Raw genomic sequence first — 26,495 nt, forward strand, 5'->3', positions numbered from 1 at the left:
TTACAATTAAAAAAAACATTTATATAGATTATCATATTAAAATTAACATGAAAATTAGAAAATATCAAATTTACATAAACATATAGAAATACTATATATAAGAAGTATATATTTGGAAAATCGATTTATTTCAGCATTTCCTCCTTTTTATACCATATTGAATTTTACTATGAAAGTATCTTGTGAAAATATCTTGAATCATTGTTTCAAATTCAAATTAATAAATTGATATTTTTTCATATTTGAATTACCACTAATACGTTGTGATAGATTATCATTAACTACTATCATTAATTTACATCCCTAAATTTAACATTAATTTCAATTTAATATTAATTTATTTTATTGTTTCTATAATTATAAATTATAATTTAAATACTTTAAATATATCAACATAATAATATCTCTTTATATTGAAATTGCCATTTGAACTTGTTAAATATTAATTCTACACCATACAATTACTTATGTTGATATATAAAAATTTTAAATAAAAATAAATTTAACATATTTTTTATTCACTTAATATTTTATAAGCATATTAAAATTAGAATGTCTTTTTAGAGAAGGATGTCTTTCTCCTATTGAGAGCCTAGCTATGATTAGGTTTCTGTTTTACAAGCACAAACTCAATAACATAGACGATCATAGACTTCCTAAGCTAGCTTTAAATTCAAGCCAAAACCACCTAAGGCTCAATCGGGGGTTGCATAAAGACACAAGGGCCTGGTTAAACTATTGGGAGATCAACGAGAATGATGCATTGCGAGACATAAATAACATTAAAGATATTGTTATTTCTAAGTTTAAAGAAAAAATGTGGTGTGAGAAAGATTTAGCGGCTAAAATAAAATTAAGTTATTATAAGAAGGTCATCAACCCCACTCTAGAAAATCAAAATTATCTCTCTATTTTAACTAGCTCAAAGAAGAAAATTAATATAGCAAAGATTAGAACAAATTCTCATGTGCTGAGCAGTTCCTCAAACGCCATGGATGGAAAGGATCTGCCATATATGTGAGAATAGGAACATTGAGAATGAAAACCACTTCCTCTTAGCATGCCCCATGTACAACCACATTAGATCTCAGTTTCATAATCTTTGTTACAACACTGACCTTCATAGCCTTTTACAATGTCAAAATTATAGTGAGCTCGGGAGGCTTCTCCAAGCTTTTTGAGCATAGGAATAAAATCTTAAATCAAAATAAATTATTTGTTTCTTTAAGTCCGATAGACCAATATTTGGTCTCAGACCAATATTTGGTCTCAGAGGACGTTAACCATTATCATCATCATCAAAATATATTTTTAAATATTGCATTTCAAAATATATTAATATTATAAAAAGCAAAATTTATTAATTAATTATAATTTTTCAAATATAATATTAATTTTCACAATTTTTTAATAACATTTAATTTCAATGCTTCGCATAATTTAATTATTGTAGTTTTAGTAATTAATAATGTAAAACTAGATTATATTTTTTATAAAAATCAAAAATTATTTTTATAATTAACTACTATTTAATTTAATATTTGATAACTATAATAGAATTTAAAATATATATATATATATATATATATATATTCATAAAAATGGATTGAAAATCAAAATTTAATTTAATAAACTAATCACAATTACAAATATAAAAATACTAAAATAGTGCGGTTAATCTACCTCTTAAACCACAAAATTGTAATAAGATGACTTTATTAACGACTCTTCTACTGATACTCTGACTACCACATCTTAAATGAATATAAAATCAATGGAAAAATTATAAAATAAGCAAGTGGAATAACTTTGCCCACATATCCTACTTTATTGATGTAAAAAATTCGTGAGCGTTAAATGTTGAAGTTCATCCAAATTTATTTTAAAGAACAAAACTGAGCAAAATGGGAACAGCTTCCGGTCTCCATTATTCAGGGGCTATTATGTAATAAATTAATTCGATATTTCCGGATATATCTATATTTCCAGTTTTCAATGGCGAACATTTTTCTCACTAAACAAAATTTCTTTGCAGGTTGGAGTAATTTTTATTCCTACTATTATTACTGAATAGTTATTAATCGGTACCTACCTTTGTTGGGAATTGTTAAGCTTCAATGTCACATAACATTAAACTTGTCCAAACTTAATCATGGGATTTCTGGTATCAATACTTTTCGGATAAACTTGTGATTCCATTCCTCTCAAAGTATTTTAATGTTGTAGGTTCATTCTCGTACTATTTAAGAGGAAGCAGTTTACCCACGGTAAATATTTTAATTAAAATATTTAACATTAGAGTATATGAAATATATTTAATTAGTATAATTATATTAAAAATATAAATGTAGTTGATATAATTGAAAATTTTATAAATATAATAAAAAAATTTACTCTATTAACTATGTATAAAAAGATTATGGGTCAATTTTAACTTAAGGAAAAAGAATTATAAATGAATGTTCCAAAAAAATAATAAGGAACTTATTAGAATTGGAATAATCTTAAATCTCTATAAAATAGGAAATTGGTGGGTACCACGTGACATGAATCTAATCTTTTAAATTTATTAAAAGTAATGGACCATTTATCAGAAAGCGCAGAGCTACAGAGATGCAGACACAACCAACTAATCAGATATTTATACACAACAGAGAGACTTCTAGAATTTGGTGGGTTAGTGGCTTCTTTAAGAAGCTTGCTCATTTTGTCAACCATTTGTAGAAACTATGCCTAAAATATCTGCTGAATTATTTAGAACAGTCCAGCAACTACATTAATGAGGGTGTTTGGAATTAATGTCTTCCAACACTTCCCCTTAATTCCAACCATATAACAAAAGCACAAGACACTATACTCTTAATTGTCATGCCTGCTGGTCTAAGTCTCAGCTAGGCTTACAACAAAACATTTCATTTTTGACTTCTTGCTAAGGGGCCTATGTTTGTTTATTTGCTGGTGTAGTTTCATCTTCGCCTTTCTGGCTTTCCTAAAACAATTCCTCTGCTCCTTGCTTATGTACTTAATATCAGCAAACAATCATGACCACAAGAATCTCTCCACTGATCACTCACAATCACGGCTTTGTTCGACCCTCTATGGGTCATGCAGCAACACCAAAAACAACACAACTTTTCATTGTTGGCTCAAGTTTACCCCACTCCAAGCAACACTCCAACAACGATCTGTCAGGGAAGATTCCAATAGCAATCGTCCCCAACAACGACTTTCTTCTCCTCCAGTTGGCTCGATCGACTTTCTTCTCCTCCAGTTGGCTCGATCTACCCTCAGCAGCGTCCACAGCCCTTCAGTTTCAACGCTCTTCAATTTCAACTCAACTCCAGGTTTTCACACACATAAAGATTAATTCACCAAACAACCACTTCACGATTTCATTCCGCACATTGCTCTGTGGTCCTTTTGATTTCTTCAACGAGCACCACACCACGCTGGATATCAGAGAGCACACAATTCTTTTATGGGTGAGCAGTCACTATCACACACACGACTCTCACCCCAACACGGATTTCCCAGGAGCAACAGAGAAAACACTCGGCTGCAGTCTTTAGTTCTTCACACACAAACATATCTCTCTAGGGAACTGCAAGTTCACAGCCACACTACTTGTAGAAGAAATCTCACAACCTCACCCATTCTAACAATAAGCACGCCCACTTGTGCTTGCAGTCCAAGGTGCATCCGCTGCCACCACCGCCACTGGACCTCCCAAGCTCACAACACACACTAAGCTGTCTCACAGCTCTTCACAACTCATCCTCACACACTAGACACAGTGGAAACCCTCAGCTCTATACCATATCAGAGAGAGCAAAGCTACAAAGATGCACACACAACCAACTCAGAGCTTACTTTCATTCGATGTCTAAACAGATATTTATATACAATAGAGAGACTTCTCGAATTTGGTGGGTTAGTGGCTTCTTCAAGAAGCTTGCTCATTTTGTCAACCATTTCTAGAAACTATGCCTAAAATATCTGCTGAATTATCTAGAACAGTTCAGCAACTACATTAATGGGAGTGGTTGGAATTAATGTCTTCCAACACCATTTTGCTAAATAAAATTTGGTTATATAAATAAATCTTATAAATAATAATGAGGAATTTATCATAAAAAAACTTATTAAAATTGGAATAATCTCAAATCCCTAAAAAATTGATGCACCAATAAACACGAATCTAATTTCTTAAATTTGTTAAAAATCAATCTTAAATTTGTTAAAAATCAGTATAACTTAATATACTATTTAATACACTGCCGCCAAAAAAATCAATCTAAACCCTTAATTTAAAAAACAAAAAACAACATATTACATCCCACTTAAATTGAAATTAAAGAACCTTAAACAAATGTGTTTTAAATTCATTCTCCTCAGATTCGTCCTTTCATATTCTTCCATAAGCGGTTCAATTTCAACTCATCGCTAAATCAACAACTCTGTAAAAAAATCCATCACAAACGAATCACCTAGCTACGATTATTAAATGAAAATCCCATAGGCTTATTACAATGTACGCGAATTAAATTAAATCCACATTGCCGAAATTTAAATTAATTACATCCGTTATGAAATAAAGTAATAAGAAACTTAGTAGATGACGTTTCCTATGCATCTATCCATGGTCTTTCCTGCCAAGTTTGGTTGTATCTATTTCCTCCCCTAACTCTCCGGATTCGGAGTAGCAAGCTCTGCATCTGTGAGTCTTGAGATTGATTTCTAAAAATAATTGACTTCAGGAATCCAATCTTTGTGTTGTATATCGTTATCATGAAATTCCTCCATTCCTTGATAACCAGCGACTACAAAACTATTAATTGGCTGCATATTCCTTTGATCAGAAGATATATCTTCAAACTCGGTTGTCCCTGCGGCCCTGTAGAACTCTTCTAATCCAGAGTCTATCGAACAGTGGGATGGAGAGAAGAGGAGATTCCAAGTGGGGAGACGATACCTCCTTTAAATATGATAAATTGTCGGTTAAAGTAGCTGCATCTCCTGCAAATTCATCGGAATGTGGGGATTGCTGGTCCGACCTAGAACAGGTGGAGCTTTCAATTTCTGTTTGAACGACAATAACGTCGTCTGTGATGGAATCATTCACAAGTACGTCGCACGGCGACTTCGAGAAGTTGGTAGTTTCTTTAAAATTACATAATTTGAGGGCGTCATCTGAACTACGGTTACTGAAACCATTTGATCTTATCATTTCTGCTTGTTTCACCGCCGTCGTTATTTTGAGCGGAGGGGTTCTGAACACATGATTTTGTAGGAGAGTTTGAGATTTTGATCCCGTCTTCAGATTTTGAGTACTTGAACAGGGTTGAGATCGGTTCACTGACCGCAGCTTCTGCCTTAGATGGGTGTTCCAGTAATTCTTGATTTCATTGTCTGTTCGACCAGGCAGCCGTCTTGCTATCAGCGACCACCTGCAGGCATATACATATATAGAAACTTATGGAGTACTTAATGCATGAATCTGTTACCCTGCTACTAATAATTCGAAACATTCGAGACACCGACAGGACGAATCAATAACTGCTGGTGTGTAAATAGCTGATGTTCAGTGATTGTGGACATACCGATTGCCGAGAAGACGGTGCATCCGAATAATGAGTTTCTTCTCATCGTGGGAAATGTTTCCGCGTTTAATGCCGGGACGAAGATAGTTCAACCACCGTATTCTACAACTCTTTCCACACCGCTTAAGACGTGTAATACCAAATTTTTGCCTTTTAAGTTGATTAAGATTAACATAACTTAACCCTAAAGAGAACTTAAATTGTAAGAGATTCACTGAGATCCGCTATTTGTTGGGGATTTTTTTGGTAAAATCCCAAAAACAAATAAACACTGAACACACACAGAGGCAATGCTCTGTTTCCTTTTCTCCACAGGATCCTTTGCACAGGAAAGCTTTAAAAAAATTTGTCTGAGAATAGAGTATTACATACCCAGAAAAAAATTTCTATTCATTAAAACAAAATGCCTGATACATATTCATCCTCTTTGCTGAGAGGGATTCACCAAAAACAACATTCATTCAACAAAATATTTACTTTGTCTCCTCCTGAGAATTTACACTGCTGGTGTGTCACCAAAAACAACATTCATTCAACAAAATATTTACTTTGTCTCCTCCTGAGAATTTACACTGCTGGTGTGTAAAAACTCATTTACATTTGCTGCTGTGAAAAGATTCTACATAAACTGCTGTAAAAATCCTTTTTCACTTATTGGCGTAAAACTATTTTACACATACTGCTGTAAAAAAAATTTACATATGCAACTCTAAAAACTCATACTCCCCGCACTGCTGTGCATATATCCTCTTTTCAAAAATCAACGATCCCCCTAGCTTCTATTTCATCCCATGTGCAAATATACAACAACAAAAATATAGAGCACGTTTTTCACTTGGCTCGTAATATAAAAAACTTAAAACAAAACATTATGTACTGCCGTGGGTTTTACGACATGTTCACAACATATATGGTCAACGCTTTAAAAAACAAAAACACATATAATATGTATGCCTTACAAAAGATATAACACGTAAAATGCATATGCCCATACCTCCAGTGTAATTAAAATTTAATGTTCTACCAAAAACTTACGAACCACAATAACTATGCATTGAATGATTTTACGGCGGTCAATGAAACTTGAATTTTACTCCACACATAATTTTTAATGCAGGCTCATATGCTACTTTGGTTGATGGACGGCGGAGAACGATCAGGCAGATCGGACGGCGGTGGAGGATTTCGGGAGCCATTTTTATGCTGAACTTTAGGCTCCGAAATGTCAGTTCTGCTGACGTATATAGAGGACCACGTGGCTGAGGATAATTGAATCGGGCTCGATTATACGGAAACTGCTTTCTGATCAAAGGTGGTCCAATATGCTCTGGTGGTTTTGCTGAAGTGGTTTTGGCAAATTAAATGCTGCACGTTTATTTCCTTAATGCTGCTGCATGGGTCCACTGATGTGCGGTTGAAATTACATTTTCAACACTCCCCTTTAATTTCAACTGTTGGGCATTCAGTCATACCCAAACACTTCCTCAAAAATTCAAAGCTTTTCTGATCCAATGGCTTTGTCAAAATGTCTGCTACCTGTTCTTGAGTCCTGCAATGTTCTAGGACAATTTCTCCATTGTTCACCAATTCTCTGATGTAGTGAAACCTTGTATCAATGTGTTTCGTTCTCTTATGAAACACTGAATTCTTTGACAATGCAATAGCTGAGCTATTGTCACAAAAAATCACTGTTGCTTTTGCCTGCTCTTGGCCTAAGCTCCTCAACATTCTTCTCATCCAAACTGCTTGACATGCTGCTACTGTAGCTGCCACATATTCAGCCTCTGCTGTAGACAATGCTACAATGGACTGCTTCTTAGAAGCCCATGAAATGGCTCCTGAACCCATATGAAAAACATAACCGGAAGTGCTTTTCCAATCATCTACACTTCCAGCCCAATCACTATCAGTGTATCCAATTAAATATGAATGTTCTGAGACAGTATATAAAATGCCAAACATTTTGGTACCTTTGACATACCTTAAAATTCTTTTTGCTGCCTGCCAATGTGCCTCCTTTGGCCTCTCCATGAATCTGGAAATTAAACTAACAACAAACATAATGTCAGGCCTAGTAGCTGTTAAATACATAAGGCTGCCAACAATACTTTTGTATAAACTAGGATCAAAATCCTTGCTGTTGTCCTCTCTGCTGAGTTTTAATCCCATTACTGTGGGAGTGATCGCTGCTTTGCATTCTTGCATGTTAAATCTGCCCAACACTTGATTTACATATCTAGCTTGTGAGATAAAAATTCCTTTTTCATTTTGATCTACTTCTATGCCTAAGAAGTATCTCAAGAAACCCATGTCAGTCATTTCAAATTCCTCTTTCATGACTGATTTAAAATTCTCAATGAGGTGATCATCATTACCTGTGAAAATAACATCATCAACATATAAGACAACAATTAAAATTTTACCATCTTTTTCTTTGATGTAGACGGTAGGTTCTCCTTCACACTTATCAAATTCATTATCCAATAGATAGGAATCTATCCTGCTGTACCATGCTCTTGGCGCTTGCTTCAGCCCATAAAGAGCTTTCTTCAATTTGCACACTTTGTGCTCTTCACCTTTCTTCTCATAGCCTAGAGGTTGTTCTACATAAACCTCTTCCATTAACACTCCGTTTAGGAATGCTGACTTCACATCCATTTGGTAGACTTTCCATTTGTTTTGAGCTGCTATGGACAGTACTGCTCTCACGGTTTCCATTCTTGCAACCGGTGCGAAAGTCTCCTCATAATCTCTCCCATACTGCTGCTTGTACCCTTTGACAACCAGCCTTGCCTTATGTCTTTCTATTTTACCTTCAGCATTGCTCTTGGTCTTGTAAACCCATTTCACTCCAATGACTTCTTTTCCTTTTGGTAGCTCAACCAAATCCCATGTTTTGTTCCTCTCTATGGCATTAATCTCCTCATCCATAGCTTCTATCCATTTCTTATCTTTAATTGCATCATCGAAATGAATAGGATCATCAACATGACAATACAAGGCAAATAAGGAATTCATTCCTTCATCATAAATGTCACTTAGATTTCTAAATTTCTTACCTCTTTCATTTGGTGTGCAAGTGCTTGAAGATGTACTTGAATTTCCTCCTTGTGGTGTGCTTGGAGAAGCACTTTCATTTATCCTCAATGGTGTCCCTTGCTGTCCTTGTGTTGGCGCTGCTATTTGGGGATGCATTTCAACCACCTCCTCATCATCTTCATCATGAGACAAACAGTTTTTAACATTCACTGTTTTCTCTATGCTTCCATCCCAAGCTTCTTCTTCAATGAATTGAACATCTCTGCTGACAAAAAACTTCTTGGTAGATGGGATATACAACCTGTAAGCTTTGGATTCCTCACTGTATCCAATGAAGAGACATTTCTCCCCTTTGCTGTCCAACTTCCTCCTTAGTTGATCTGGAATGTGTGCATAAGCCACACATCCAAAAACTTTCAAGTGGGTGACATCTTGTTTTCTCCCACTCCATGCTTCTTCCGGAACTTTGTTCAACACTGCTTTTGTAGGACACCTGTTCAAAATATACACTGCACAATTTACAACTTCAGCCCAATAATCATTTGGCAAATGCTTTGCCTTCAACATGCTCCTCGCCATATCCATGATGGTTCTGTTCTTTCTTTCAGCAACTCCATTTTGTTGTGGGGTGTACCTAGCTGTAAACTGTTTGTGAATTCCATTTTCTCTACAAAATCGTAGGAATTCCTTGGAGATATACTCACCTCCTCTGTCAGTTCTCAAAACTTTTATATGCGGCCCGCTTTGGTTCTCCACAAGTGCTTTGAGATTTCAGAATTTTTCAAACACTTCACTTTTGTTTTTAAGAAAATATACCCAAGTTTTTCTTGTAAAGTCATCAATAAATGTTAGAAAATATTGGCTGCCTGCTAATGATGGAGCTTGCATTGGTCCACATAAATATGAGTGGATGATCTCTAAGGGTGCCTTTTCCCTTATGCTTTTACCTGATGGAAAACTTTCTCTATGTTGTTTCCCAAAAATGCAACCTTCACAAACGCTGTCTGGTTTCTCTATCAATGGTAATCCTCTTACCATTCCTTTTCTGCTTAACAAGTTTAGACCTCCGAAATTGAGATGTCCAAATCTCAAGTGCCACAACCAATTTTCATCCTTTGGCACGCTTTGGAAAGCCTCTTGGGTGACTGCTGCAATTTCTCTAACAAGTTTAGACCTCCAAAATTGAAATGTCCAAATCTCAAGTGCCACAACCAATTTTCATCCTTTGGCATGCTTTGGAAAGCCTCTTGGGTGACTGTTGCAATTTCTCCTTTGTTTTTCAAATCTGCCCTTATTCTAAGAGGGAACATCCTGTTCCTTGTCATCTTCACTTCAGCAATGCATCGTTTGCTGAGTGCTATATCCATGATGGTGCACACATCATTCACAAAAAAAACATTGTAACCCTTTTGAACAAGCTGTCCAATACTCAAGAGGTTACATCTCATTCCAGGGACATAGTTGACATATGCTATGGTTTTCTTTTCACCCTTCTTTGTAAATATTTTTACCTCTCCTTTTCCCATAACAAAAATTTTGCTATCAGTTCCTAGTGTGACTTCTAATTTCACATTTTTATCTAGGGCAGAAAAGAGGGCTATGTTTCCTGTCATATAGTTGCTGCAACCTGAGTCTAAAATCCATATGTCCTCACTGTTTGTTTCAGCCATGTTACAAGATAACAACACATTATCTTGGCTGATGTTTTCTCTAGTAACATTTGCATTTTGTCTATTACTCATATCATGCTGCTTCTTCCTATATTCACTGGCATAATGCCCATATTTTTTACAATAATAGCATTGGACATTGGATTTTTCATACCTTTGTCCTTGAGCATGATGTTGTCCTCTTTGTTCGCTGTTGCCTTGGCTTTGGTTCTGATTTGGATTGCTGCCTCTTCCTTGAGCATTTGCTGGACTGTTCCTTCCACCTCTATTCTGGCTTCTGCCTCTTCCTCTCTTGTTTCCTCTGCCTTGATCTCTTCCTCTTCCAAAAGACATCTGGGTCTTAAAGGCTTGCTCTAGAGATGATTTTTCATTTCTACTCAACCTCTGCTCATGTGTTATCAGTGATGCATGAAGCTCATCAACTGAAAAGTTTGAGAGATCCTTTGTCTCTTCTATGGTGGTGACAATCACATCAAACTTTGAGGGTAGGACCCTCAACAGTTTCTCCACAATCCTCCTTTCTTCAAGGGTTTCTCCATGAGTCCTCATCTGTGTGACCAGACCAATCACATGTGTGAAGAATGAGTCAATAGTGTTTGACTCCTTCATGCTCAGATTCTCAAAATCTCTCCTCGTCAATTGTAGTTTTGCTGTCTTCACTTTCTCCATGCCTTGATAGGCTGTTTTGAGGGTTTGCCATGCTTCGTTGGATGTCTTAGCTGCTGCTATCCTTGGAAACACACTCTGGTCTACTGCTTGATACAACAATACAATGGCTTTTGAATCTTTCTTCCTATTGCTCTTCAGTAGATCTCTCTCTGCCTGAGTTAAGTTGTTAAATTGATTTTCATCTACTAGTTTTTCAAACCCATATTCAACAAGTTCCCATAGATCTTGTGAGACAAACATGGCTCTCATGGTTATGGCCCAATAGTCATAGTTTTTCCCATTAAATTGTGGGAGCTGGGTATTAAACATACCCATACTAATGCTGGTGCTAGCCATTCCTTGCATCCTCAACTATGCTTCAATTTCTTGACTGTGTATTTTAAAACACTGACTGTTTCTTCAACAGTAACAAAAAGAAAACTTTGAGGAATACCTGAATCTTTTGCCTGAGACTTCACTCTGCTGGAGAAGATTTACTGTTGCAACAAAAGACTCCTCCCTTCAGCTTCTTGAACACCTTCAAAGAGCCTAAGCCTGCTCTGATACCACTGTTGGGGATTTTTCTGGTAAAATCCCAAAAACAAATAAAAACTGAACACACACAGAGGCAATGCTCTGTTTCCTTCTCTCCACATGATCCTTTGCACAGGGAAGCTTTAAAAAATTTTGTCTGAGAATAGAGTATTACATACCCAGAAAAAGATTTCTATTCATTAAAACAAAATGTCTGATACATATTCATCCTCTTTGCTGAGAGGGATTCACCAAAAACAACATTCATCCAACAAAATATTTACTCTGTCTCCTCCTGAGAATTTACACTGCTGGTGTGTAAAAACTCATTTACATTTACTGCTGTGAAAAGATTTTATATAAACTGCTGTAAAGATCCTTTTTCACTTACTGGTGTAAAACTATTTTACACATACTGCTGTAAAATTTTTTTACATATGCAACTCCAAAAACTCATACTCCCCGCACTGCTGTGCATATATCCTCTTTTCAAAAATCAACGCTCCCCCTATTCTTTAGCTGCTGCTAGCTTCTATTTCATCCCATGTGCAAATATACAACAACAAAAATACAGAGCACGTTTTTCACTTGGCTCGTAATATGAAAAACTTAAAACAAAACATTATGTACTGCCGTGGGTTTTACGACATGTTCACAATATATATGGTCAACGCTTTAAAAAACAAAAACACATATAATATGTATGCCTTACAAAAGATATAACACGTAAAATGCATATGCCCATACCTCCAGTGTAATTAAAATTTAATGTTCTACCAAAAACTTACGAACCACAATAACTATGCATTGAATGATTTTACGGCGGTCAACGAAACTTGAATTTTACTCCACGCATAATTTTTAATGCAGGCTCGTATGCTACTTTGGTTGATGGACGACGGAGAATGATCAGGCAGATCGGACGGCGGTGGAGGATTTCGGGAGCCATTTTTCTGCTGAACTTTAGGCTCCGAAATGTCAGTTCTGCTGACGTATATAGAGGACCACGTGGCTGAGGATAATTGAATCGGGCTCGATTATACGGAAACTGCTTTCTGATCGAAGGCGGTCCGATATGCTCTGGTGGTTTTGCTGAAGCGGTTTTGGCAAACTAAATGCTGCATGTTTATTTCCTTAATGCTGCTGCATGGGTCCACTGATGTGCGGTTGAAATTACATTTTCAACACTATTAAGAAATAGTAAGAGATACAGTCAAATTCACCTGCTTTCTGGGGCAGATTTCTCCATCCACCATCGCCTTGAATTCGAATGTAATGAGACAAAATCATATCCTCCTTGGCAGTCCAGGCCCCACGGTTGAGCCCTTCTTTTGAACAGCAAGGAGATCTACCCATCCTGGATATTCGTTTCCAGTAACTCAACTGCTGGGAACAAACAGATATGGCACTGGCCCCTTGGGTTGAGTGTATACATATATATATAAAAAATTAGATTCCTCTGCTCAATTGTTGGGCAAGTAATGAGCATGTGACAATTCAAGTTCATGATTTGGAAGGGCACATCTGTAACTCGTTTTCTTGCCAAACAACAGATTTTCTTACAAAAGCCAAAATCAAAGACTATCACCTCTCGCGGACTTAAAAATGTAGAAAATCAATACCAAAATTATGAGAAAACGAAAAATGGGTAAGGTGGAGATTGAACAGGGTCGGATCATGGGGTGAGCAATTTTCTCTCTAAATCATTACATCTGAAAAAAAAAAAAAATTGACTATTTAAAATTTAATACAGCAAAAATTCAGATCCATAGACCTTTCAAAATTAAATTATTTTTAAAATTAATGTATATATAAAAAATAAAATTAATATACATATAAAAAAGATTTAATAGTGAAAAATCATAAAATAAAATAAAACATTATAAAATAATATATTTCAAAAAAATTATATGGTCAAATTGTAAATTTTAATATAATATTTAAAAATGAGAAATAAAAATATTATTAATTAATAACTAAAATAACTTAAATCTCTCTTTGTAAATTTAGCTGTTCTAGTAGATTCCAATAAAAATAGGCTTTCAATGAGTTGTTTTGTAACACCTAAATAATATAACCATTCAACATTAGGGGAGAGATGTGTAATGTTGTGTAGGGACCAGTGATTGATATAGCACTGGTCCCACCAAACCAGCAGAAATTGAGACTTTTGCAACCAATATTTAAACAAAAATAAATAACATTAAGTGTAAATAGGTATTAATCTATGTCCAAAATTTCCGAAAATATTGACTAGGCCCACAACTGTCCATAAATAGTAACTTAATATTTAAGAGTGCAAACCATATTTACCCAACTAGAAAATAGATAAACCCATAAATGCTTCCAAAATGGTCTATTCGAGAAGTACAAAGTATGCCCCGTTATAGAGTTTTGTGAACCCAACGTTTCGGACTACCAAGTGAGTCCATCATCAGGGGATGCGTCAATAGATATTCACCAAATTTTAATGATTTATCCAAGAGTTCTATTTAGGGTATATATAGGTTTTTCAAGAAAAGATATAAGAAATTTGGTCGGCCATTATCTTGTTAATTTTTCATTTATTATTATTATTATTTAATTAATTTATTAATTTCTTTATTTAATTAGTTAATTAATAAGTTAAATGGATTAACTAATTAATTTATTATCTATTGAATTAATTATTATGTTTATTAATTTTATATAAAATTAATTATTTAAATAATTTGTTTAGTTAATTCATTAATTTGTTTGGATGATTAATTAATTTATCTAATTAATTAGTTAAAAGAATAGATTAATTAATTAATTTTATTATTTATTATTTACTAATATGCTTATTAATTATTAATTTATTAATTTGACTAATTAATTAATGAAGTAAAGGGATAAATTAATTGATAAATTTTTATTATTTATTGATTTAATTTTTTATGTAAAATTAATTTTTAATTAATTTGCTTAAAAGATTCATTGATTTGTTTGATTAATTAACTAATTTGTTTGATTAATTAATTAAAAGAATTAATTAATTTTATTATATTATTAATATGTTTATTAATTTAATTTCATGTATTTATTTCTTTGATTAATTATTTATATATTTTATTTGATTAATTTATTTTATTGATTAATTAATTAATTGATTAATTAATAACCTAATAATGAGTTATTTATTGATTTTTTAGGATTTCAAGTAAAGGTTTTCACGTGTTGCTTAGTTTTAATCCATCGTCCCGGTTCAAGTTATTCTTCCTTTTTTCTATTTCAATGGCTTCTTTGATTTTTCCTTTTAAGATAGTGGTCTTTTCTTCTAATCAGTTTGACTTCTTCCATGCAGATGTAATGAGAGGAAGAATGAACATGTTTTGCTAAGGCCGATTTTGAAGTCCTTTCTCTTCTTAAGTCAGCAGTGTGTTCTTTAATTCTAATATTAAGAGACCTACCTATTTCACCTATGTATTCCTTACCGCATGAGCAAGGAATCACATAAACACCTTTTTGAAGGTTACGGTTTACGACATCCTTGACTGAGTTGAATAATTGTGTAATGGTGTTAACAGGGGTGAAGGCTACATTAATGTTATGTTTATTAAGAATTTTAGTAATTTTATCAGTGGTGCCTTTTATGTATGGAAGTGAGACCTTACGAGTTGATAAATTTTGGTCTTTGATATCCTTGTTATTCTTATTTAGGGATAGGTGCATGGCTTTCTTGATAGTATTTCTATTATAGCCATTTAGTTCAAACACTTTGTGAAGATGGCTGAGCTCATCATTTAAATGGTCAGGATCAGATATTCTGGCCGCCCTAATGGTTAAGGTTCTAATGATGCCAATCTTCTGCTTAGGGTGGTGATGGGTATTTGCATGTAGATATCGTTCTGTATGGGTTTTCTTTCTATAGACTTGGAAACCAAGGGACCCGTCTCTTTTAGTTAGAAGGATATCAAGAAAGGGAATTTGGTTGTTATTTTCAATTTCAATAGTGAATTTTATATGGTCAGAGAGACTATTTAAGTGATTGAGGAATACGTCAAGTTTTTCTTTCCCATGACTCCACTTGGCAAATATGTCATCTACAAACCTTTTCCATTCATCAAGGGTGTATGGAAACAACCTAAGAGCCTTTTGTTCGAAGTGTTCCATAAATACGTTTGCAATTATGGGGGATAGAGGAGAGCCCATAGGTACACCATGAGTCTGTTCATAAATGTTACCTTTGAAACTGAAGTAGGAGGATCTTAAGCATAGCTCCAGAGGATCCACAATTTCTTTACCAGTGATGTTTCTTATGATCTCAATACCTTCAGCAATAGGAATCATGGTATAAAGGGATACAATGTCAAAGCTGACCATTAGATCTTCATCCTTCATTTCTATGTTATTAATCCATTGAACAAAAAAATAGGAGTCTTTAATATAAGAGGGGGTATTACGAGATAGGGGCCTAAGTTTTTTGGCTAGGTGTTTTGCCAGAAGGTAAGTAGGGGAACCTATGGTATTAACTATAGGTCTGAGAGGTATGTTAGGTTTATGGACTTTAGGAGCCCCATAAATTCTAGGAATAATGGAACTATTAGGAATGATTTTATTTTTTGTGATATCATCAAGCGATGATTCTTTGATTCTCTTAATTACTTCCCGCATGATTTTCTCACTGGGATCTTTATCAACGATTTTATAACATACACTATTATTTAAATGTTCTTCCATTTTATTTTCATAATCAATTCTATTCATGATTACAGTTGCGTTTCCCTTATAAGCCTTTAGGATGACTATGTTTTTATTTTTTCTAAGGTTGTTTAAAGCTCTTTTTTCTTCTAGGGAAATGTTAGATGCAGGAGGTTTAGAGGTTCTTAAAATCTTTGCAATATCTTGTCTGATTTCTTCACTTTTTGCTATGTCTAGGTTTTTAATAGCTACTTTAATATTACTGATGACTTCTTCCATCGGTATTTTATTAGGGGTTATGGCAAAATTTAGACCTTTCTTCAGGATGGAGTCAGTTGCATTATCTAGGTAGATGTCTGATAAGTTAATAACCTGGGCTTTATAGAACGATATCTACATGCAAATTCCCATCACCACCCTAAGCAGAAGATTGTCATCATTAGAACCTTAACCACTAGGGCGGCCAGAATATCTGATCCTGACCATTTAAATGATGAGCTCAGTCATCTTCACAAAGTGTTTGAACTAAATGGCTATAATAGAAATACTATCAAGAAAGCCATGCAACTATCCCTAAATAAGAATAACAAGGATATCAAAGACCAAAATTTATCAACTCCTAAGGTCTCACTTCCATACATAAAAGGCACCACTGATAAAATTACTAAAATTCTTAATAAACATAACATTAATGTAGCCTTCACCCTTGTTAACACCATTACACAATTATGCAACTCAGTCAAGGATCGCATAAACCCTAACCTTCAAAAAGGTGTTTATGTGATTCCTTGCTCATGCGGTAAGGAATACATAGGTGAAACAAGTAGGTCTCTTAATATTAGAATTAAAGAACACACTGTTGACCTAAGAAGAGAAAGGACCTCAAAATCGGCCTTAGCAGAACATGTTCATTCTTCCTCTCATTACATCTGCATAGAAGAAGTCAAACTGTTTAGAAGAGAAGACCACTATCTTAAAAGGAAAATCAAAGAAGCCATTGAAATAGAAAAAAGGAAGAATAACTTGAACCAGGACGATGGATTAAAACTAAGCAACACGTGGAAACCTTTACTTGAAATCCTAAAAAATCAATAAATAACTCATTATTAGGTTATTAATTAATTAATTAATTCATCAATTATTAATTAATTAATCAATAAAATAAATTAATCAAATAAAATATATAAATAATTAATCAAAGAAATAAATACATGAAATTAAATTAATAAACATATTAATAATATAATAGAATTAATTAATTCTTTTAATTAATTAATCAAACAAATCAATGAATCTTTTAAGCAAATTAGTTAAAAATTAATTTTACATAAAAAAAATAATTAAATCATTAAATAATAAAAATTTATCCATTAATTTATCCCTTTACCTCATTAATTAATTAATTAATTAGTCAAATTAATAAATTAATAATTAATAAACATATTAATAAATAATAAAATTAATTAATTAATCTATTCTTTTAACTAATTAATTAGATAAATTAATTAATCATCGAAACAAATTATTTAAATAATTAATTTTATATAAAATTAATAAACATAATAATTAATTCAATCGATAATAAAATTAATTAATTAATCCATTTAACTTACTAATTAACTAATTAAATAAACAAATTAATAAATTAATTAAATAATAATAATAATAATAAATGAAAAATTAACAAGATAATGGCCGGCCAAATTTCTTATATCTTTTCTTTAAAAACCTATATATACCCTAAATATAACTCTTGGATAAATCATTAAAATTTGGTGAATATCTATTGACGCATCCCGTGATGATGGACTCACTTGGTAGTCCGAAACGTTGGGTTCACAAAACTCTATAACGGGTCATTCCTCATCTACAAGACAATACTTACCTGTATGGATTCATTATTTAACAAGTACAAAGTAGCAGTTACTTCAACCCCCACTCATCAAAACTGAAGCTTTGTATTCCAAATAAATATCCATACCTGCACATAATAAAAGTGAATGTATGTCAGCCATAACTGCTATGTTGTTCAACATTTAAACCCCCTATGTTCAATAAATGACACCCAACCCAATAATATTTAAATCCACTTTGTTCAATAAATAATACCCAACCCAATAACTTCTATAAATGACACCCAACTCATTCTATTTCTCATTAAAACAAATCAAAGCACATGGATCAACAAATAACAAATTCCCAACCATTAGATCACATCAAATTAAATCTAGACCACACATTCAAAATGAAGTCATTGCAATCCATGTCCATCCTTACCACCAATTAAATTCAAGTGCCAAAAACTATAAAAGAAGTTCAACCATTGTTGAAGTTGCATGTTATGCTTTCAAACTATTCACCAACCTTGAAGACAAAACATCACAGAATAGTTGCTAGTATATCCAGGTTAGTTATATCAATTACAACACATTTTTCTTACAATTTTATTTTCATTTCTCACAGTTCTTATAGTTTCAGTTCTTACAGATTCAGTTTTAGTTACAGTTTCAGTTTCATGAAAATCAACACACATCCTAGGGTATTCTCTCTTAGGTCCATAATGCTTATTTTAAGGGATGGATAAAGACTAACAGTATAGAAAGCTAATGGGATGATATTAATAGTATCAAGTTGGTAAATTAAAAAAAACCGGTAGATGAGACAAATTAATGAAGAAAACGACTCTAGTGAGTACATGAAGGGAAATAGGGTGTCACTTGTTGCCTTTAGCACATCAAGAATCTCATGTTTAAATACAGAAGCAACATGCAACAATAAAAATTTGAGTGAAAAGGGAGGTACATGTTGAATGGGGATTTGGACAAAGAAATCTTAAAGAACCACTTAGGTAACATAACACATTGAAGGGATTAAGACAAGACGGAAGTCTGACAAGGAATGATGTAGGGATTCAAACAAAATGCAGCAAAATGTAAGAAGTATGCCTGCAAAATATTCACCCACATTGACGTGAGGATGGAACTGCAATTCATGTACATGGATTTCAACTAAGCCCACCTTTGATGTAAAGATATCCCACAAGATAGATGGTTGAAGATACATCAATATAGAGCTTGTTTTTCCTATTTTAAACCTTTAATGTCATTGAGATGTTTGGATCCATTACCCAGGTAAAGGCTTCTCAAAGTTTTCCTATTTTAAACCTTTAATGTCGTTGAGACGTTTGGACCCATTACCTAGGTAAAGGCTTCTCATTCATATTTGAACAATTTAGATATCCTATCCACAATGGACAAACAAACCTAGAGACAAAGTTTCAAATACATTTCTATCTCTACTTAATGTAAAAAACGTGTTTATAAGATACCACTCCAAATATCAGAGTACATGACATAAATGAGCTTAGAAATGCCATGCATCTCTGTGAAATTAACATTCAAAATTTAGCATTTTTTATATGATTTATGAATTAACACACCAAACTAGATTATTCTAAGTTCTCTCTTAGGTCCATAATGCTTATGTTAAAGGATAGATAAATATTAAAGACTAACACTATAGAAAGCTAATGGGACTATATTAATAGTTTAAAGTTGGTAGATAAGAGCAAATAATTGGTAGATGAGACCCACTAATAAAGGGAACAATTCTAGTCAATATATGAAGAGAAATCCTTGATGCCTTGAGCACATTAAGAATCTCGTGTTTAAATCACAAAAGCAACATGCAACAATAAAAAGTTGAGTGAAAAAAGAGGAACACGTTAAATGGGGATTTGGACAAAGAAACCCTAAAGAACCACATAGGTAACATAACATATTGAAGGGATTAAGAAAAAATGAGAGTCTGACAAAGAATGATCATAGGGATTCAAACAAAATGCAGCAAAATCTAAGTATGCCGACAAAATATTCACCGACATTAATGTGAAGATTGAACTAAGAGCTATCATCCTCTCTGGAGACAATGTAAGCACAAAAAAGTACATGCAAGATGCATTAAGAAAAGATGAGCATGTGGTTCACCTCATTTACATATAGAGAGGAAGTTGAAAATCACCATAACTTGAAAAGCACCCAACTTTTAATGGTAGCACCTTAGGTATTGCAGCAGAAGTTTGGTTGCTTGGACATTTCTCTAGTGACATGAAGGCTAAAATAGGAACTTATCATAAGAAATCATGCAAAAATATGTAGGAACATGATGATCAACTCAATTGAAATTTGTTTAACCATAATTTCACAAGTCAATTTCTTTCTGAGAATCATTTTTAACAAAAGCTTAATGAAATTTTATAATAAGAAACAAAAAATATGGCCCAATTGGAAGATAAGCATAGATTTATTGTCCTTGTGTTGGCTTGTAAAATAGATCAGAAGCTTCAGATGAGTTGCTTAATTAGTGGTCAACTATTGCAATACAAATTTGGGTGTTGGAACTGAAAACCGTGTATGAGGCCACCAATAAACATCATCAAGACTAATGGTAGCATTAACAAGACCTGCAAAGTAAAGTGAAGAAAAAATTGAAAGGAGAAAAGGAAAAGGGGGTTTAGATCATTCTTGAAATATGATCAGAAAGCAAACAAAACAATGTAAAAGGAACAAAATAACATAAACAAATGAACAAGAAGCAATGGAAGGGCCCTATTGGAAGGTTGTTGTACACAAGGGGAAACCTATTAGAATGAAGGACCATAAAGAAGGAACAACCAGCCTCAAACTATTGCAAGTGTGGCAAACTGCACCCTCATTACTCCTATTCACTTTATCTAATTTGATATATGAGGTAAAAAATTACTCAAAACTTTACACATTGATAATATGCTTTCCTGATTTGAGAAAAAGGCATGGCCTCTCTTATATATGTACACAAGATACAAATAAGATTTGTAGTTGAAATGAATGTTTACATGACTAGAAACTTCAACTGTAAGTGACATGACGAAAAAATTTGTTATGGTGGTAAGTTGTGATCAAGAATGCTTCAGGCGGTCTCAAGTTGGAGCCTTGGTCGAATTAAATACCATGCTTGGTTTGGCCAATGATAACTCCTTGATATCCAGATAATGAATGTTAAGAGGGATAGGTTGTAGTGGGAGGAACTAGAAATGAATTGAACTGAGAACTTAACTAGATGTTTAACTGAATGGGAGGTTGATCTGAAGACCTACAAAATCAACACTATAGTTCATTGAAGGTGACACGTGTGTGCACCCTCTACCAAACAACAGCCTATATTTCTACCCAATTGCAACCTCATCACTCCTATTCACTTTATCTAATTTGATATATGAGTTCAATAATTACTCAAAACTTTACAAATTGATAATATGCTTTCCTGATTTAAGAAAAATGCATGGCCTCTCTTATATATGTAGACAAGATACAAGTAAGAGTTGTAGTTGAAATTACTATTTACATGACTAGAAACTTCAACTGTAAGTGACATGAGGAAAAAATTTGTTATGGTGGCAAGTTGTGATCAAGAGTGCTTCAAGGGGTCTCAAGTTGGAGCCTTGGTCAAATTAAATACCATGCTTGGTTTGGCCACTGATAACTCCTTGATAGCCAGAGATCCATTTCTGGAGAAGTGCATCCTTACAGAAAAAATTAGATAATGAATGTTAAGATGGATAGGTTGTAGTGGGAGGAACTAGAACTGAATTGAACTTAGAACTTAACTAGATGTTTAACTGAATGGGAGGCTGATTTGAAGTCCTAAAAAAGCAACACTCTAGTTCACTGAAGGTGACAAATGCATGCACCCTCTACCAAACAGCAGCCTATATTTCTATCCAATTGCACCCTCATTACTCCTATCCACCTTATATAATTTGATATATGAGGTCAATAATTACTCAAAACTTTACAAATTGATAATATGCTTTCTAATTTAAGAAAAAGGCATGGCCTCTCTTATATATGTAGACAAGATACAAGTAAGAGTTGTAGTTGAAATTAATTTTTACATGACTAGAAACTTCCACTGTAAGTGACATGAGGAAAAAAATTGTTATGGTGCCAAGTTGTGATCAAGAGTGCTTCAGGGGGTCTCAAGTCGGAGACTTGGTCAAACTAAATACCATGATTGGTTTGGCCAATGATAAGTCCTTGATAGCCAGAGATCCATTTCTAGAGAAGTGCATCCTTACAGAAAAAAAATTAGATAATGAATGTTAAGAGGGATAAGTTGTAGTGGGAGGAACTAGAACTGAATTGAACTTAGAGCTTAACTAGATGTTTAACTGAATGGGAGGCTGATCTGAAGACCTACAAAAGCAACACTCTAGTTCACTAAAGGTGACACATGCATGCACCATCTACCAAACAATAGCCTATATTTCTATCTAACTTCACCCTCATTACCGAAGAACAGACCTAGAGCAGACCTAGAATAGACCTAGAAGGCTTTATGCAAGTCCACTTGGTGAGATAGTGGGGGCCATGAATGAATTCAATTGTGATAACAAACATGAGTCTACACAAATTAATTCAAACAACAGAAACTACCAGATCTTCTCATGGTATCTTAACTGTAAAGACAAATTATCAAAACAAAAAAAACAATATTTTAAGTAGTCAAACTGAACAAGAGATCTATTGGGAAATTCATAACAAAACCAATCAATACGATCATGGTATTTTAAGTGTAAAGACAAGTTATAAAAACAACAATCACTGATAATTTTGAAGACATAAAAAAAAATGATTCTATATATTCGATTTTTCAAGGATACTAACATACATGTTGATAATTTCTTGTAATAATGCAGAAGTATTTTTGCCTTGTATGAAAGCATAATTTACAAATATTCTTATCTAAAGGCATGCAATAATTTTACAGGTTGTTGCATCTATGGCAAAAGGTAGTTATGTTTCTTGTATAAGGAGAAGTGGCAGGAGAGTGACAAGGGGTGCGCAGCTGCGATGCACATCATCTAATGAGGATAGGACAAGTGATGTCAATGTCAACAATGCCCTAAGGAACATTGTTAAGGATGACCATGCGACTAAAGCTGATGTTATCACAACATCAGCCACAAAACAACCATCAACAACAGTCCAAGGGACAAGTTCAACTAAAAAGATCAGTGCTATAAGACGATGGAGAAAAGAAGAAATGTTAGTTGCAATTGATGACATAGAGTTTAATGGATACTCAGTTTAGCCATCTACAAGAAAACACATGGTATTCCTCCCTCATCAATAGATTATTGGATAAATGGACTGACTCATACAAAACATAGAGGGCCTCTTATAGTTATGACTAAGGAGGACGAGGTCGAGGTGGCTGAGTGGTGTAGAGAGATGGTCCAATTGGGACATGGGCTAGAGTTGATACAACTCAAATCCATAGTTTCTCAAATCTATCAAGGGAGGCCAATCCCATTCAAAGATGGGTTTCCTGGTAAATCATGGTGGTTTGGGCTTAAGAAAAGGCATGCAAAACTTGTATTGCATACTACTGAGGGCCTTGACAAAGATAGAGCATTAAATTTGCACCCTGCAGTTGTGCAGATGTTTTATGACACACTTTCTAGTGCTTACGATAAACATTCTTATGGAGCAGACCATATATGGAATTTGTGATGAAACAGGTTTACAGGCAGGGAGGAATTGTAGCATGTGGGTAATTGCTAAGAGAGGGAGCCAAAATGTGCCAAAGATTTTTCCTAAGAGTATGGAGTGGATAACTACCTTATGTTGTGTCAATGCAAATGGTACTTCAATCCCAAGATTTTATCTATTCAAAGGTAAAAATCAACTAAAAAACTATGTACAAAACTGTGAACTAGGTGCATGCATGGCTGCACATCCCCATGCATGGATGACTAAATAACTTTTTTTAAGTTGGATTTTTCACTTTACTGCATCAGTACCAGGTGGTGTCTCGCCTAGTAACAGACGCGTATTGATATTAGATGGCCATGGGAGGCACATGGCTGTACAAATAATTGAGGAAACAAATAATTTAGGTATCAACCTATTGACATTGCCTGCTCATACCACTCACACACTGCAACCCGTTGATGTTAGTGTGTTTAGGCCTTTGAAGAACTATTTCAAGTCGGAGCGTGCTGCATGGATGGAAAAGAATCCAGGGGTTGAGGTGAAAAGGTTCAAGCTAGCAGAGCTTGCAAGTAAAGATTTTAAAAGGGCTCTAACACCATCAAATATCAAGGTTGGCTTTAGGAGGACAGGAATCTAGCAACTAAACTATGATGGTCTTATGCATGATACTGGTTGTAGCCAGGCGTTTCATGTGGATGGTCAAGAAGAATGGAATGCCCAAACAGGTGTTGAAGTGCACGAAGTAGATGACCAAGATGATGTGGTTGCAACTGGTAATATGATTTCCCTCTCTCAAGGACACTTATATGATGAAGATGATGAAACTGTATGTGAAACACAGTATAACCATGAACAAATTCGTAGTAACATGGAGATCGTTCCACCAACTCAAGAACATGAAACTCCTGTTGTTGATATTGTTAATGACATTATTGAACATGCAGTTGATAATGACCAATTGACATTGCCAAGCCAAGTAACCCCACCTTCATGGCTAGCAGAAGTAATGATTAATATGAATGCACATATTTTCTCAACAACCAATGAACAAAGCATGAACATGCCCTCACAACCAGCAGAATTGAACAATGAAATTGTTCATTTTTTTGTGGACAATAGATCAATGGAAGAAGACGAAGCACATAATGAGGCATCAAATGAAGCTAATGATATAGCTTAATCAATTCCTATAGAAATTTTGAATAATATGACAATTATTCATAGAGATTATCCCAATTATACACTATTTGTGGAATGCATGCATAATACATAACCTCCTCTACTATTGATCATCAATTTGCAGTATTCAGAAACAATCTTTTGTGCACATTGAAGCATCAATCGCACATATCAACATAGTATATCACGGGGAAAGCATACAGCTGAAAACCCCCAACTATTTGTATATTATATTGATTGAGAACATGTACCAATACATAGTACAATACTCCTCGCAAGTACTCACTACTATCTCCACCTGTTACACATAAACTAGCTCAGATCTGAATCAATCACAGGTTCAAATCTCCTCCGCTGCTTGCCTGCCTCCACTGCGCAATCCTGAATGAGAATGGATGCGAATGGCTGATCCAAACTCGTATCTACCTTGGCTTAACCACACAATCCTCATTGGCAATACTCAATCCATTGATTGTGCAAATCTCATGCACAACTATAGTCACAACTGATAGCAATCTCCACCTCTAACACCTGTCTCTACTGAACTATCCATGCACTGAGTTAACTGATGTATTTTTTAGTTGCTTTATGAGTTAATAATTAGTGAATTAATTAACAATTAATTCACATCACTCATGACTAGTGTATTCTGTAGTTAGACTAAATACAACTAGTTCAACCAAGTCAAACTGAACACAACTCCATCAACTCTCAATCAACTCCACCAAATTCAATCACTTGAGTTCTAACTGAAGTCCATCATGCAATAGCTCAACTGACCCATAAGAAAAGCATATTTCCTTTTGACAGCTGCATGTGCCACATCTGTAGCTCGAAATGAAGTGCTCCAAGAGGATAAGATAATGTTTATAATCCAAATATTATTATGAGCTAATAATATTCGACTGTTCTATTTTTAGCCTGGCAGTCTAAAAATAGACTCCGCCCATATGTCTAAAAATAGAAGTCCATCTATTTTTACCAACATGACCAATCATCCACAAATAGCATCCTGCAACTCATAGACCATGATCCATATGTCTAAAAATAGACATAGTCTAAAAATAGACTTTGCGCCAAAAATAGCCTGCGGGCCCACTTAGTGAAGGCAACTTCCTTTCACTAAGCTCCATAATCTTGTTTCATTTTCAACAGTTCCATCAGACACTAAAAGGGAAGTACCAAGCAATGACATGCAGGTGGGAGGGGCGGAGAAGATACTTTGCCAGTTCTTAAAGCTACCAGTAGAGAGAGTATCAATGAAAAAAGAGCAAGGTACACCGGGTAGTCTTTGTTTCGGCCTAAGTTCACAGTTACTCACCTCAGAGGACTATATAAACCAGTTAGTTGAGTCCGAAAAAAATAAATTTGAAATGCAAGAATTAAAACAGAAAAAGAAGGATCTAGTCAAGGAGAAGAGGGCAACAAGGATTGTTGCAGTGCAACATCGAGCAAATGAAAGGATTGAAAAAGATAAAGCAAGGTAGGTTAAGTACCAATAAAAAAAATGGAAAGACAGGAAAAGGAATCAAGAAAGACACAACAAATTCTTGAAAAGGAACAAGGGATGATCAATATGGTTGACAATGATACAAGCATAGGTGATGAAACCAAGATTATTTCAAACT

The 26,495-nt window shown here is 34.3% G+C and overlaps 1 pseudogene; it reads right to left on the reverse strand.

Annotated features, from left to right (window-relative positions):
* Positions 1 to 4,870: 4,870 nt before the first annotated feature.
* On the reverse strand, positions 4,871 to 12,847 carry LOC149264818 (transcription factor MYB123 pseudogene; annotated as a pseudogene).
* Positions 12,848 to 26,495: the final 13,648 nt, after the last annotated feature.

This window comes from Pinus tabuliformis, chromosome 6, assembly GCF_031772625.1.
Source record: "Pinus tabuliformis cultivar Carrire ecotype Pingquan chromosome 6, CPIR1, whole genome shotgun sequence".
Classification (NCBI taxonomy): domain Eukaryota; kingdom Viridiplantae; phylum Streptophyta; class Pinopsida; order Pinales; family Pinaceae; genus Pinus; species Pinus tabuliformis.